The sequence below is a fragment of the Sceloporus occidentalis genome, unplaced genomic scaffold (assembly GCF_023333645.1).
Source record: "Sceloporus occidentalis isolate IW3139 unplaced genomic scaffold, rSceOcc1.0.p SCAF_1, whole genome shotgun sequence".
NCBI classification, from domain to species: Eukaryota; Metazoa; Chordata; class Lepidosauria; order Squamata; family Phrynosomatidae; genus Sceloporus; species Sceloporus occidentalis.
In genome coordinates this window covers 124,454,361-124,468,346 of record NW_028316981.1, presented here as the reverse complement: position 1 = coordinate 124,468,346, position 13,986 = coordinate 124,454,361, and the positions used below count along the sequence as shown (strand labels likewise).

At 44.5% G+C, this 13,986-nt stretch overlaps 1 pseudogene across 1 annotated transcript in view; it reads right to left on the bottom strand.

The window, feature by feature from the left end:
• Positions 1–13,630, bottom strand: part of LOC149322088 (heparan sulfate glucosamine 3-O-sulfotransferase 6-like) — a 108,577-nt pseudogene extending 94,947 nt beyond the window's left edge. The window contains exons 1-3 of the transcript XR_016281086.1: positions 13,552–13,630; positions 1,657–1,763; positions 450–993 (exon numbers count right to left, since the gene is read on the bottom strand). The product of XR_016281086.1 is annotated as a heparan sulfate glucosamine 3-O-sulfotransferase 6-like (transcript). The remainder of the gene's footprint in view (positions 1–449; positions 994–1,656; positions 1,764–13,551) is intronic.
• Positions 13,631–13,986: the final 356 nt, after the last annotated feature.

Below are 13,986 nucleotides of genomic sequence, written 5' to 3'. Positions count from 1 at the left end.
GATGTAAAGCCACAGGGCGGCCTAGGGTGAGTCCCACTCTCTCAGCCTCAAGGCAAAGCCCCTCTGAAGAAGCTTGCCCAGAAACCCCATGATAGGCCTGCCTTAGCGTTGCCCTAAGTTGGACATGTCTGGGAAAGAGACAGCCCCAAATGCCTGGGCCCTTGGGAGTAAGTCAGGCTTCTTCTTCCCGGGGGAGGGGGGGCAAAGGCGTGGGCCTGGCCCTGTCTCGGGGGAAGAGCAGCGCAGCTCCCAAGAAGACTGCTCTCCCTGCGCTGCCCCCAAAGGACAGGAGCCTCGCCTCGCCTCCTCCAAAAGGCAGAAGGGCTGAAGGTCAGGCTGAGGGGGGAAGCAGGGGAAGAGAGAAAGAAAGCGGGCTGAAGGGAGAGAAGGGGAAGAGAGATGCCCTCCCTCCCTCCCTGCCTCCCTCCCCCTCTGGCCCGGGGCTGTACCTGTACCAGGGGAGCCCTCTCTGGTAGTTCCTGTCGAAGAAGTGGGGCTCGGCGCCGGCGGCCCGGACGTCGGGATGGACGCGGAGGAACTCGAGGAGGGCGCGGGTGCCTCCCTTCTTGACGCCGACGATCAGGGCCTGCGGGAGGCGCTGGGCTCCGTCGGGGGCCATGGCCAGGAGCCGGGGCGCCTGGAGTCCGGGGCCCGGGGGGAGCGGGGCCGGGGCGCGGGCCAGGAGGCGGGCGGCGCCGGCCAGGCAGTAGCTGGCGTAGAGCGACATCAGCAGCGAGCCCAGCAGCAGCAGCAGCTTCCGGAGGGCGCGGCGGGGAAGGGGCTCCGGGGCCCCGGGAGCAGGCGGAGAGGAGCAGGAGGAGGAGGAGGAGGCGCCGGCGGGGGCCATGCTAGGCGGGCCCCGGCCCCGGGGCCATCGCCCCTCTGGAACTCAGCCCCTCGGCCGCGGGCGGCGGGAGCCACGGCGCAGGAGCCGCCCCGCCTTGGCCTTCGGGGCAGCCAGGAGGAGGAGGAGGAAAGCCGCCAGGCATGGCCCTACTCGGAGCGGGGCCGCCGGCAGGCAGCATCCCAGCCAGACGGGCCGAAAACCTGCCCAGAGGCCGGGACCAGGAGCCCCATCCCTGCCTCCTTCTCCCGGGAAGATAGTAATAGTAATAATTAATAAATCATAATAATAATAAGAAGAAGAAGCCTAGGGTTTCTCTATAGCGCCCTTCCCTCTGCTCCAGGAGGGTGGGCCGGGGCGCCTCCTCCTCCTCCTCCTCCTCCTCCGGCTTCCACTGCGGAGCTCGTCCCAAGAAAGTGAATAAGAAGAAGACTGCTAACGATAGCAGGGTCTCTCTCGGAGGCTCTTTCCCCGGGAGAAGGAGGGCGACCGGCCTCTCTCCTTCCTCCGGCTTCTGGTGGAGAGCTCTCCCCGGCAAAGAAGAAGGCGAGGAAGAAGAGGCTCTCTCTCAACGGCCCTTTCCTCTGGGCCAGGCGCCGCCTCCGACCTCGAGGGCAGAGATCGTCCCAGGAAAGTCAAGGAGGAGGACAGCAATAGGGCCTATTCCCCCAAAGGGAGGGCCATCAAAAAAGGGCGCTCGAAAGAACCAGGCGAGGCTGGAGGTCGAGAGGCCAGGGACCCCGGGAGGGCTCCGGAGGGTGGCAGCTATCTTCGCCTCCTCGGCGGAGGTCCAGAGGCGAAGGAAGGCTCACCTGCGCCGGACTCTCCAGCGATGGCAAGCGGAGGAAGAAGGCAGGAGAGGGAGGCGGCTGAGTGGCCCCGGAGTCCTCCTCCTGCTCCTCCTCCTCCTGGGCCTCGGCTGCCCCAGACCCACGTGGAGCCCGCGCTGGGAGCAAAAACTTCTCCCCCAAAGCACCGCCCCGCTCCGCTTGAATGGCGTCCCCGCCAGCGAATCAGAGGCCGGGGAGGAGAAAGGGGCGGAAAGGAGCAGGGTTTTGGGGGGGGTCTGCAGGAGGCCACGCCCCTTCTGAGGCGGGTTGGTTTTGGGTGAACAGAGACTTTGGGGGATCCGCAGGGCGGAAATAACCCGGTTTGAGTCCCCCTTTAACTGCCCTGGTTCAAGGCTATGGAATTCTGGGAACTCAGACTCCCAGAATTCCATAGCCTTGAACCAGACAAAGAGTTAAAGCGATGCCAAACCAGGTTATTTCTCCTTTGTGTTTTGGAGCTATATAACAAGTCCATGCATGTGATCTGAAGTAGACTTGGACCATGGAAACTTATGCTACCAACTTCTTTCTCTCACTGTCTCGAAGCTGCTACAAGAGCCCTTTGGGAAATGGCAAATTATATATATATATATATATATATATATACTCCCTCGGTCGTTGTTTGGAAGGGGATATTCTGGGTTTTGCCCTACAGAACTATGATACAAGTAGATCCCTTTGCAAATGGAAAGAAGACAGGTACAAAGTCCCTTTGCAAATAGGAAGAAGACCGGTAGAGATTCCCTACCCTCATTTTTGGAAGGGGATAATCTGGCTCTTGCCTTGCAGAAATATGGTACAAGATCCTTTTGCAAATGGGGAAAAGACAGGTGGAGATTCCTTGTGCTCAAGAGCTGTTGGGATTCTGGCTGCCCAGCTAGCCCCGCAGAAGGGCAAAAGGCTGAACCCTGCCAGTCAAATTCCCCTTTTCCCACTGACTCAGCTGGAACAGGAGCCCTTTCTCTATGGACAGGTGACTATCTATTTTGGGGTGGGGAAGTGGACAAGACAGATTACAAAACTCTCTTCCTGAGGGGCTGGAATAGGGGGAAAGAAGACATAGGGGCTCTTGAACAAATTGCCAGAGCAAAGCACAATGAATCTGACTTACAGGCTTTTGTATAACCATCCACAAGAACAAGAAACTTGTTCTGGTTTGTTTTAAAAGAGAGAAAGAGATTGTCATCTAGCTTCATCTCCTTTCCCTTTTACTGCTGTTGGGCAAGGAAGAAGAATGCCTTTCTATCCTGGCACAAAAGCTTGCCATGTTCTGTGCTTGTTAAAGGCACAGGAGTCCTGCAGTGATTCCCAAGCAGTTCCCCAAATTCCCTAGCATTGAGCCCAGGCAGTTAAAGCGGTCTCAAACTGGATTATTTCTACATTGTGTTTTGGACCCCTGCAAGCTAGGAAAAAAAAGGTGGCAACCTAAACAGTAAAACAACTTATGTGGGCAAGGAGGGACAGAAGCAGACAATTGCACAGACAGTGTTGCAAAGTAGCTTAACACACTTTCCCAAACCGCAAGGGTACTCTCTGCTCTGAAATACATAACATGGCACATGAGGAGCGCACAGAATCATTCAATGGTAGTAAAATCCCTCAGGCAAATAACATATTGGCCTTCCAGTTCCAGGATCCCTTTGCAATACAATGGCCATAGGCTGGGTTGAAAGATGTTCTCATTGTTACACAATCCCTGTCCACCCAAGGATCTCCCTTGTAACTTCTGCAACAGTTGATCAGCATTTACCAGAATGGAGAAACCTATTAATCTGTCCTCCAGCAATCTTTTGCACGAAGTGGTGAAAATCCAAAACACTTGCACATCTGAGGACATTCTTTCCCTACACAGATCACCACACCAAGACTGGAAAGCCAGTGTGTGTGTATATATGCTTGCATGCAATGTTTTAATTTTTCTCCTCACTTAACTGTTCTTCTTTGGGAGTGAATAATGTATAGTAATTTTTTGCATTTCATCCTCAAATGCCTCCTAGTAAGAGCATCATTATTTCATAGCCTGCAGGGAAGTCCTTTTCACTTGAAATGGTTTTCATCACTTTTAGAGATGTCGACAAATGGTGCTCACAAAACATTTGACTCAGATCTTCTCGTGTTTATTTGGTATTTAAATTTAGCTCTATACTGAATTTTGTTGGCTTAGCAGAATATATCCAATAGTGAACTATCTTCAGCTATTGTTACTTAGGTCGCATCTGCACTGCAGAAACAATGCAGTCTGACACCTCTGTAACTGCCATGGTTCAATGCTATAGAATTCTGGGATTTGTAGTTTTGTGAGATATTTAGCCTTCTCTGTCAGAGAGCTCTAATGCCATAGCAATCTAGAAATCCCAGAATTCCATATCATTGAACCATGACCATTAGAGCAGCATCAAACTGCTTTATTTCTGCAGTGCAGGTGTAGCCTAAGTAAGCAGAAGGGGGCAGGGATCACACCTCTGTCAAAGTCCAGATGATTTCAGTGTTAGAGGTGAATATTTACATAAAGCTCCAACTGCATATATATTAACTTGGCAGTGGGGCTGTAACACAGATGCATTTGCCTAGCATTTAGTTCCATTGAAATCAATTGGAGAAATATGGCCAGGTTGACAAGTAATTCCAAACCAACAGTCTTTTCAAGTGGTGTGCTACTCAATCCAAAAATCTTTTCCTTTCCTACTGACAGTGCCTACCTGTCTTGTCTTAAGAACACAGGAGCCCAGCTGGCTCAGACTAAAGCCTCCTCTGGTCCAGCATTCTGTCCCCACTGTTGCTGTGAGAAGCTCTCCAGCAGGACATGAATGAAATGCCACCCTCCGCCAATCATGTTTCCCAAGAACTGATTTAGAAAAGCACACTGGAAGGAGTATATATCCATCATGAATGTCAGGGGTGCCATTAGGTGTGTGTGAAATGCACCAGGTGACGCCCTAAGATGGTGGTGAGGGTTTATACCACTGCTTCCCAAACACCTGTCTTTTGGCAGAAACAAGCTGTGGCATTCACCTGCAACCCTTTGAAACACCGAAGAGATGGTGTGAGTGTGGCAAAGTTCAGCGGGAAAAGAAAGGAAGACCCCCAAGTATTTTTTTACTATATTAAATTTTATTTTTATGTTTTTTAAAAAAAACTATTTAAATTTTCTTTAAAAATTACAACTTACCAAATTTTCACTTTTAATGTAACTATATGCATGGAAATACATTTAGGCTCTGCATGTGATATTGTATTTTAAAGGTATAATTTTAATTTTGCTAGTTGTTTATGTTACAACTATTGCCATTACACTCAGTGATATACTGAAATTATGATTTATGAGTAACATCTGAACAAAAACCATTACTAGGGATTCTGTATGGTGTGGTATGGAAGGAAGTCAATGGGGGATTGACACCATGAGTTACTGCACCAGGTGACTCCAAGCCTAGTGACAACAGTGATGACTGGTAGCCACTGCTAGCTTCATCCTCCATTAATTTTTCCAACCCTCCTTTACAGTTGTCCAGTTTTGTATTGTAGTGACTCTTAATTAAGCTTCAGTTGATCTTATCCTCTCCGCCACTTATCAGCTCCACAACCAAATCCATTAAGAACCATCTTGACTAATCCTCAAGGAGCCATTCCTTGAAATGTCATGGAAAGGATCCTTAATTCCTGTTTTATTTAGATGCACTCTTGAGCTGGGATGATGTCCATGTTCCTATGCAACATCATAGGCATCATGTGGTCCTTCCACTAATATCAGTGAATTTAGAACCCACATATGTAGGGAAGAAGGCCCCCTTTGTATCTATAATCATATGTGCAGAGAGAGACTACCAAATAAGTTGGAAATGCAATAGAAGAAAAGGCTCATCAGAAGGCCTCTAAGATTGCAAGTACAAAGTCTTCTTTCTTACATTCTCACTAAATATACAGACATCAGGTGCAGGAGCTAGGGCTACTCAGCATGGCTTTGTCACAGATCATATGTTCAGACTATGCTGCATTAAATATTGCCTAAACAGCAGAGCTCTGACAAGCTATTCTTGGAAGACAGCTCCCAGAGTCCTCCAACCAGCACAACCACTTGTAGACCAAGAATGACTTTCTAAGCTCCGTTTGAAGAGTGTGTTAGAATTGCTTTGTTATCTGTGGTTTTGACAAAACTGCACTATGGAGTAACAACACTACAGTTACATCATTCCCTGTGTACTGAGACAGCATGTAGGAAACGAGATGTGGGACACCATGGACCAGCCTCCAAATTGTTCATGCCTGTAAATGGAATGTTTGAGAATGTCTGAACAGTACTCTCAATGGCAGGGTTCTTGAATGCCTTTTATAAAGAGGTCTTACCCAGAGGAAACTCATGGACTAAGTAGGGAGGGAGGAGGCACCTTTGGTTTTGCCACTGCCTCCTTTAAATTAGCCAGAAGAATGCAAGGGACCATTTACCACTTTCCTTAACCACTAAATTAGTCATCAGTGGTTGTTTAAGCAGTCTGAAGCCAGAAACAAAGTGCATGGAAATGCTTAATCCGAGTACAAAGTGTTTTTCTCATTACGGAATTTATAATGATGGAATGGAGAGTGGAGTACTTTTCTCTTATAAAATACTATATGCCCTGTTTTTGCACACCTCACTGCCTGAGCCGCTGTCAGCAAGGTGAAGAGTATAACTACAAGATGACTTACAGTGTACTGGTTAAACTGAACATTTAGTATTTGGATCCATTTATTCAAATCAGGGTACTAAATCAGCTTAGATTAAGAGTGTCTCAGCACTGCAGAATTAAAGCAGTTTGACACCCCTTTAACTGCCTACAGAATCCTGAGATTTGTAGTTTGATGTAGCACCAGAGCTGTCTGATAGGCTGGGCTGAATATATCACTAAACTACAAATCCTGGGATTCTGCAGGATAGAGTCATGACAGTTACGGTGGTGTCAAAATACTTTAGTTTAGTAGTGTGGAAATAAGCTAAAATCTAGATCAATTTCTACATTTTGACTGTGGTTTCCCCCCCCCCCCCCCCGCAGTGCAGGAAAGCAGCTTCAGCCATCCCCCAGGGGCTCTACATGTAAGTAGAAACAAAACTGAGGCATACAGTTACAAGCAGAATTCAGTCCAGGGGTGAGCATTATTGTACTTTTTAGATTGCAAGCTTTCCTTCTTTCTCCTACGAGTCCATGATCCTCTTGGGAAGAGGAGTGAGGCTATTTCCCTTTCTGTTTGGGGAAAGGTCCCTAGTATTCCAAGACAGCGAACAGATGCCTTGACCAGAAAAGAGGCTGCCAAAAAACCCAGCCAACTGAGGCATTCCTCTTGAAACTGGAAGGCTGGCCATGTTTAGTGTTTCCCATCAGCTCAGACAGGTCTAGAGGTTAAATGAGGAGTTTGGGAGAGAGGGCACAGGGGCTAACAATCCTTACAACTGATTACAAGGTCAAAAGCCAAAGGCAATCACTCCCCTCAAAAAGCACCAGAAGAAAACACAGCATTGTGTGCCTTGGGAGGGGAAGGGTAACTGAGGTTAGCAAAGGGAGAGAGAGGCAGATTGATAAGCAAGGGGCTATCTGACCCCACATGGGTCTGTCTAACAAAAGACCCTTCATCGTTTTGAATGGATGGGAACAATTGCAGCAAATGAGGAGGAGCCAGTGGCAGCATCTAAGAACCCAGGAAGAAAGAACTCAGTGGAGGCCCGTGCTTTAGCTGAATCCACTATTGATATGGATAATTTTCTAAGGAATCTCTCCTTGAAATTAACTGGAAAGTTTACGGAATGTGGTTTTTTTTTTGGGGGGGGGTATCTTTGTGTGTGTATCTTTCTATTGTGTGGGAATTAAATCCCTTGGTTTGACAGGGAATTGTATCAAGATGTTCCCACTCAAGTCTTGGATGATCTAACCAAAGCAGATTCAAGAAACTTAGATCTCAGGAGTGGAATGCTGCCATGTTAGTTGCTCTTCTCCTTGACTCTCTCTCTCTCTCTCTCTTTGGAGTTAAAAGCATTACTCTCATTCAGCTTGTCTGGACCTTTTGTTTGGCAGAAAAGGTCACTGTACCTCAAAGATAGGTGCCTCACTCAGATTTGTTTGCTCAACATCCCATCCATGTCTGAGTTGAGACTCCTAACATGCTGTAATCTCAGCTGCACAAATAAAAACATCCTCCTAGGCTGGATTTAAAAAGAAAGAAATACAATTGATGGTTCGGTACAATTTTCTCCAAGGTGCTGCCCTGTAAATGTTTTGGACTACAACTCAACCATTCCTAACCTAAGCACTGGCTGTGTTGGCTGGAATGATGGGCATTGTAGTCTCACTCATCTAGAATACTGGGGATGGGCAATTTATTGGATTAGACATTTACAATTGCTTGACTTTTAGGCTATTTGTAAGAACAATAAAAATTCTATTTGGAATTGAGTTTACATTTTCTTTCATTATTTAGACAAATATGGGGGAGAACTGTAGCAGTCTCTCATCTCATGGTGACTGGACTCCTTAACATCTCATTTTCCAGCTTGAAAATTGCAGTGAACTCCTTGCACATTGAAATGGCTCAATAGTATTTAAGGCTAGAAAGGGGAGTGCAGAATCTCATTTAGGATGCAAACTTGCTCATAAATGCAGTGCATTTATCTTTGTTTGTGAAAAGTAGTAGTATTTTTAAAAGCATTAAGCATGAAGCGATTAATCAAAGGGCAAGAATGGCAAGCAATTATTTGTGAATTGTTACTTCCAAACTCTGCCCAAAGCTTTCTTCTTAAGCACCCATTTGTTGCTCTCTGCATTTTGGTCTGGCACTAGCTGTCTCATTAGCAGCCCCTGTAGTAAGCGTCTCTTCCACATGCAATGCCTCTAATACTTGCATTCCTACTTCAAACCTTTTGCCTTCCATAGACCACACCAATCTATGTTTCCCTTCCCCACTTTAGTGATCTCTGTTGTGCTAACTGGATAAAACTTCCCCATCGTTACTTATGCATTCAGTATCCCTTGTGCCAACAGCTGATCATTAGGCATATGGCATTATTCAGAAGGCTCTTTCCTTGTTGAGATTTGGGTCAATTGTAGGGATCATCCCATGCCCAATTCCGGCTGCTGGGAGTTGGTAGCTATCTTGGACCCTCTCCTTAACACTCCACATTCAGAATGACAGGGATTTCAGAGGCTGCAATGAATCCTACTGCACCCTCAAGATCAGTGCAGAGTTGAAAATTGAAAGCCATTTGTACATATGTGTGCAATCCGCACAAGTAATCTCTCTCTTCTTCCGTGTATATCACAGACATTATGCTATGGTGGTGGTAGTGTGTGTGTGGGGGGGAGTGAAACAATGGTATGACACGGCATCTTCTTGGTAACATTATGAGAAATGTATTATCTGCTGAATTTTTATTTCTGGTAGTTATTCTTAGTCTGGTAATTTATTTTTAGGGCATCGTATTTTATAATTCAGCTTTATTACAATACTTAAAGCTTAATATTGCATTAAAATTAATATCCATCTTAAGCATTCATAAAGCTGTTAATAGTTTAAATTGGTGGAAAGTCCTCAGCTAAAATTTAAACTCAGTTATGAACTTACCACCTGGCTTTAGACAAGTTACTTTACCTTGCCTCTTATTTCTAAAAATGAAGTTAATAATATCTGACCATTTTATAGAATTATTGTAACATTTTCTGAGAAAATGCAAGTCCCAACCTACATGCATGATGGCAACAGACATAAAGAGGACAGGATCATCATCATTGGGGGTGTTCCCACTTGGCAGATAAAACGGATTATATTGGCACGATTCTGATTCGGATTATGTTCCGGGAATAATTTGAATTTTCCCATCGTTTCCATTACCAAAAGGGGCAAATTACCTCGATTCATTTAGACCCTGTTTTCGTTCCCATTTATTTTAAATCGCTTTATTTTAAAGCGGATTAACTTGCTCCCCGTTCCCATTTGTGTCCACAAGCTGTCAATCAAGCGCCTAGGCTTCAGACGTCACAAGTCTAGGTTTTATTTTTTTATTTTTAGGGCAGCCAATGAAAATTGGCTGCATCCAAGGCTCTTCTGTTGTGTCTCCCCAGACTAGAAGGAGGCTTGGCAAATCGGATCAAGGAGGAGAAGGCAGCGGGCTTCATTATTGGGGAGAGAATGCTTGGGGAAGAGAGAAGATAAGGCTCGACCCCCCCCCCTCAGATCCCTGGGCGTCTAGGCTCTCCTTTCCCCAAAATCGCTTTGCCTCCCCCATTGCTCCCTGGGCTGTCTGGGGGGCGATCAAGCAGGGATGTCCTGCAAAGCCCATCCCATAGTCCCTCTGGAAGGAGCCTCCTTTCCCCAAAAACGCTTTGCCTCCCCCACTGCTCCCTGGGCTGTCTGGGGGGCGATCAAGCAGGGATGTCCTGCAAAGCCCATCCCATAGTCCCTCTGGAAGGAGCCTCCTTTCCCCCAAAAACGCTTTGCCTCCCCCACTGCTCCCTGGGCTGTCTGGGGGGCGATCAAGCAGGGATGTCCTGCAAAGCCCATCTGCTGCTCAGGCGCTCAGGCAGAGGCGAAAAAAGAAAAAAATAATAGTTAAAAATGGTGTTCAATGGCTCTCCTCACACATCGGTCTATGAATGAGGAGCAGAGGGGAGGTTGCAATCCACCGGGGGAAAGTCTATGCGAATTGAAGAAAATGGTGCTGGCAATGCAGAAAGAGACCAAAGAGGGTGACACCCCCAGACCAGTCCCTTGAGCACTGCTCTTCTCATCTCTAGGTTCCCGAATCAGACACCCTTGTCATTCGCATTCGGATACAGCAAATCGTACCCCGCTTTCAAAAATAACCCACTTTATAACCTACTATTTTTTTAAACCAGTTTATAGGTGTCTAATTCGAATTATACGATATTTCGATTTTGAATCGAATCGCAGTGGAAATGATTCCGGGGCATTGAGGAACTAATTCAGGCATCAGTGGGAACGACACCTCTTAATTTGCTTCATGATCCGCTTTATAGGCAAGTGGGAACACCCTCATTATCATCATCTTGGTTTCAGAAGGTGCATCTACATTGCAGAATTAATGCATCTGTCATGGTTCAATGCTATGGAATTCTGTAAATTGTGGGTTTCTTAGACCATTGTGGTTTTGCAGTGCAGATGCAGCCCCAAAGGAGCTGGATCTCAATTTGTAGGTCTTCATATTTTGCTATTGCTTTTTGTTTCCAATTCTGCTATCCCCAAGGACTGCCACTTCTGCAATCTAATGCTACTTCTGTAATTGTTCTTTTTGTCAACCACAGTTGTGTCATACATATTATGTTTTAATTGTTTATCAGTTTGACTCTTAAAGTTTCCATAAGATTTTTACTTCATCCTTTTTCACCATTTTTAAGGCTCATGTTTTTTCTTGGTTCTTTGTAATCTCTCTCTCTCTGTGTATTTGCATAGATTCCAATGCAGCATTGAAGCATCTTTATTGTGGTGTTTCTTTCATTCAGTCTGTGTGATCATGGTGCATGGAGCAGGAAACTGATTAACAGTTTGCACAGACAAGATTTAGTAGCCATCATTTTTTTTTCTTTGCATAGGTAACATTTACTGTCCAGAGTTATTTTTTTATTTTTCTTAATGTTATTTGACTGAATTGCCTATTCTAGAGTCACAAACATAATTCCTCCCCCCCCCCCCCCCGGTGTCTTTTTTTCTTCTTCTATTCTGTAGCATATTGAACATTTCATAATTTTCTTTCTGTGGGCATCTTTTGTTTCTTCAGTGTTTAATAAATGCTCTCTGTGTAAATCTATTAGCACTTTTCCTCTTAATACAAACTCTTAGTACAAAATACCAATGTTAATACCCATGTTCTCTCATGCCCACTGTTGTTGCACCACACAATAATCAGTTTGTATCTTGGAGAATAGATGTTGGAATTGCTGGGACTGCCAAGTTGACCCCTTCAGCAATTGGTTTCTGTTCTTGAGTATGAGTTTTAAGTTTGGTAACTTTTCCCATTTTTAAGTGTTTTGAATGTTACTCATTTCATCAACCATCGTCAATATTTCAATAAAAGTCAATATGTCTTAGGTTTCTGAAATTCCTATTTATGTCTCTTCATTGATATCCACTGATATCCCAAGAGGCCTAAATACTCTGAAATACCTTGATTCCATCTGATCTTGGAAGCTGTGCTGGGTCAGCTCTGACTCACAGTTGGATGGGACACCACCAAGGAATACCAGGTGCGATGGGCTGTATTTCAGGGGAAAACAATGACAAATGCCTGCTGAGTATTCCTTGCCTAAGAAAATCCAATGAACTGCATGGATTCACCGTGAGTCAACACTTAACTCATGAAAGCATGTATACCTACCCATTCATTTTCTAAATTCCACATACCAACTCAATTTTCACTTAATGATCTACATACTTTTTAACATTTCCACTGATTCATTTTGAGCCCCATGATATTGTTATTTTCTATTTTCTTCTATTTTATTTATCTTTGCAATTCTTCAAGTTCTGTATTTGAACTTACATTATTTTAGTTAATGTGTCATCTTTGGTCACATAATCACTCTTGTTTTACATTAGAATCTGAGAATATTTCTTTACAGATGGCATACATTATCTTTTAGTGACTTTGGGTTGATAAATTTGCTTTATGGATTCAATAATAATAATAATAATTGTTGATAACAGCTAATCCTATGATACACAAACATGGACCAAATTCTGGCTCCCTTTCACTTATATGAATCTGGCCAGAATCTGGAATTTTATATATCCAGATCCACAATTCCATGGTTCTTGTTGTCACCATCTCCTACCTTTTATGATAAAACTATGGTATGCTATATCAAAGTCTCCTTAGAAGGAAACAACTGTATCAAGAATCACAAAAGATATTTTATCCTGTCCATCCTTCTTTTCTTGCATTCTTTAATTAATTCAGGTTCAGGTTCTGCAGTTTTGGTGGCACATATCTCCCAGATGGCTTCTTGAGTGATGCCAGGCATTTGGGATGCACTCCTCACCTTTTCTTTTCTTTCTTACGAAATGGAAAAAGGTATTGTTTGCCATAAGTACAGAGAGCAACAAGTACAGAGTCTTTGTCCACTGTATCCAAGATGAGGCTCAAGTATCTTTCTTTCCACTAAGTATATTGTAATACTGTGCTGAGAAAACAATTACTCCCAAACCCACCTTCTAATAAGGATGGTGGAAAGTTTTTCCCCACAATTTGTTTTTGATAAGAATTGCCCAAAATGTGGGAAGAATTTTTGAAGTGTGGGTGTGTGTACACACACATATTTTTAAATGTGGGACCTATTCATTCAGATCCCTAGGCTTTCAGAATTTAATGTTTAAAAGTATGAGTTTGAATCCTAGTATATCAGCAGCTAAAGGACCATAGCACTGATCTCCCATGCAAGCAAAATCATGCTTAAAAAGCTTCAACATAGACTCCAACCATACATGGAAAGATGGAAAGAGCAATTCCAGAGATTCAAGCAGGGTTCAGGAAAAGAAGAGGCACTAAGGATCATATACAATGGATAAAAGAGTGCACCAGAGAATTCCTAATAATAATAATAATAATAATAATAATAATAATAATAATATGCTTTATAGACTATAGCAAAGCCTTTGACTGTATAGATGATGTAAGGCTATGGAATGCCTTTAAAGGAATCCATACTCAGGACAAGAGGCTACTGTCAGAACAGCACACGGAGAAAAACAGGGGTCAGACCTTTCATCCTATCTGTTCAACTTGTATGCAGAACATATAAGATAATCAGGCTTGGACACAGAAGAAGAAGGAGTGAAAATAGGAGGAAGGAATATCAATAATCTAAAATATGCAGATGACACCATAGTACAGTGAGCCCGTACCATACACGGGCTCATTATAGGTGGCTTTCAGCTTACACTGAAGCTGTCCAGCAATAGAAACAATGGCATGCACACCCATGGTGCATGCACACAGCTGCGTGGTGAACCCAAGCCCCCATTCTATCCAATGGGCTTGAGCATATGCACTTTTTGCTTTATGCCGGTGTGTGTGTGTGTGTGTGTTCCGGAATGGATCTCCCACGTAAAGTGAGAGCTGACTGTACTAGCAGAAAACATCAAAGACCTGGAACACCTACTATGGAAGATCATTGAAGAAAGTGCAAAGACAGGCTTAATGTTGAACATAAAGAAAACTGCATTATTGACCACTGACGGCCTTCACAAATTCATCCTAGACAATGAATAAATAGAAATAGTAAAAGAATTCCCATACCTGGGATCAAACATTGATAGAAATGGGGACTGCAGTCAGGA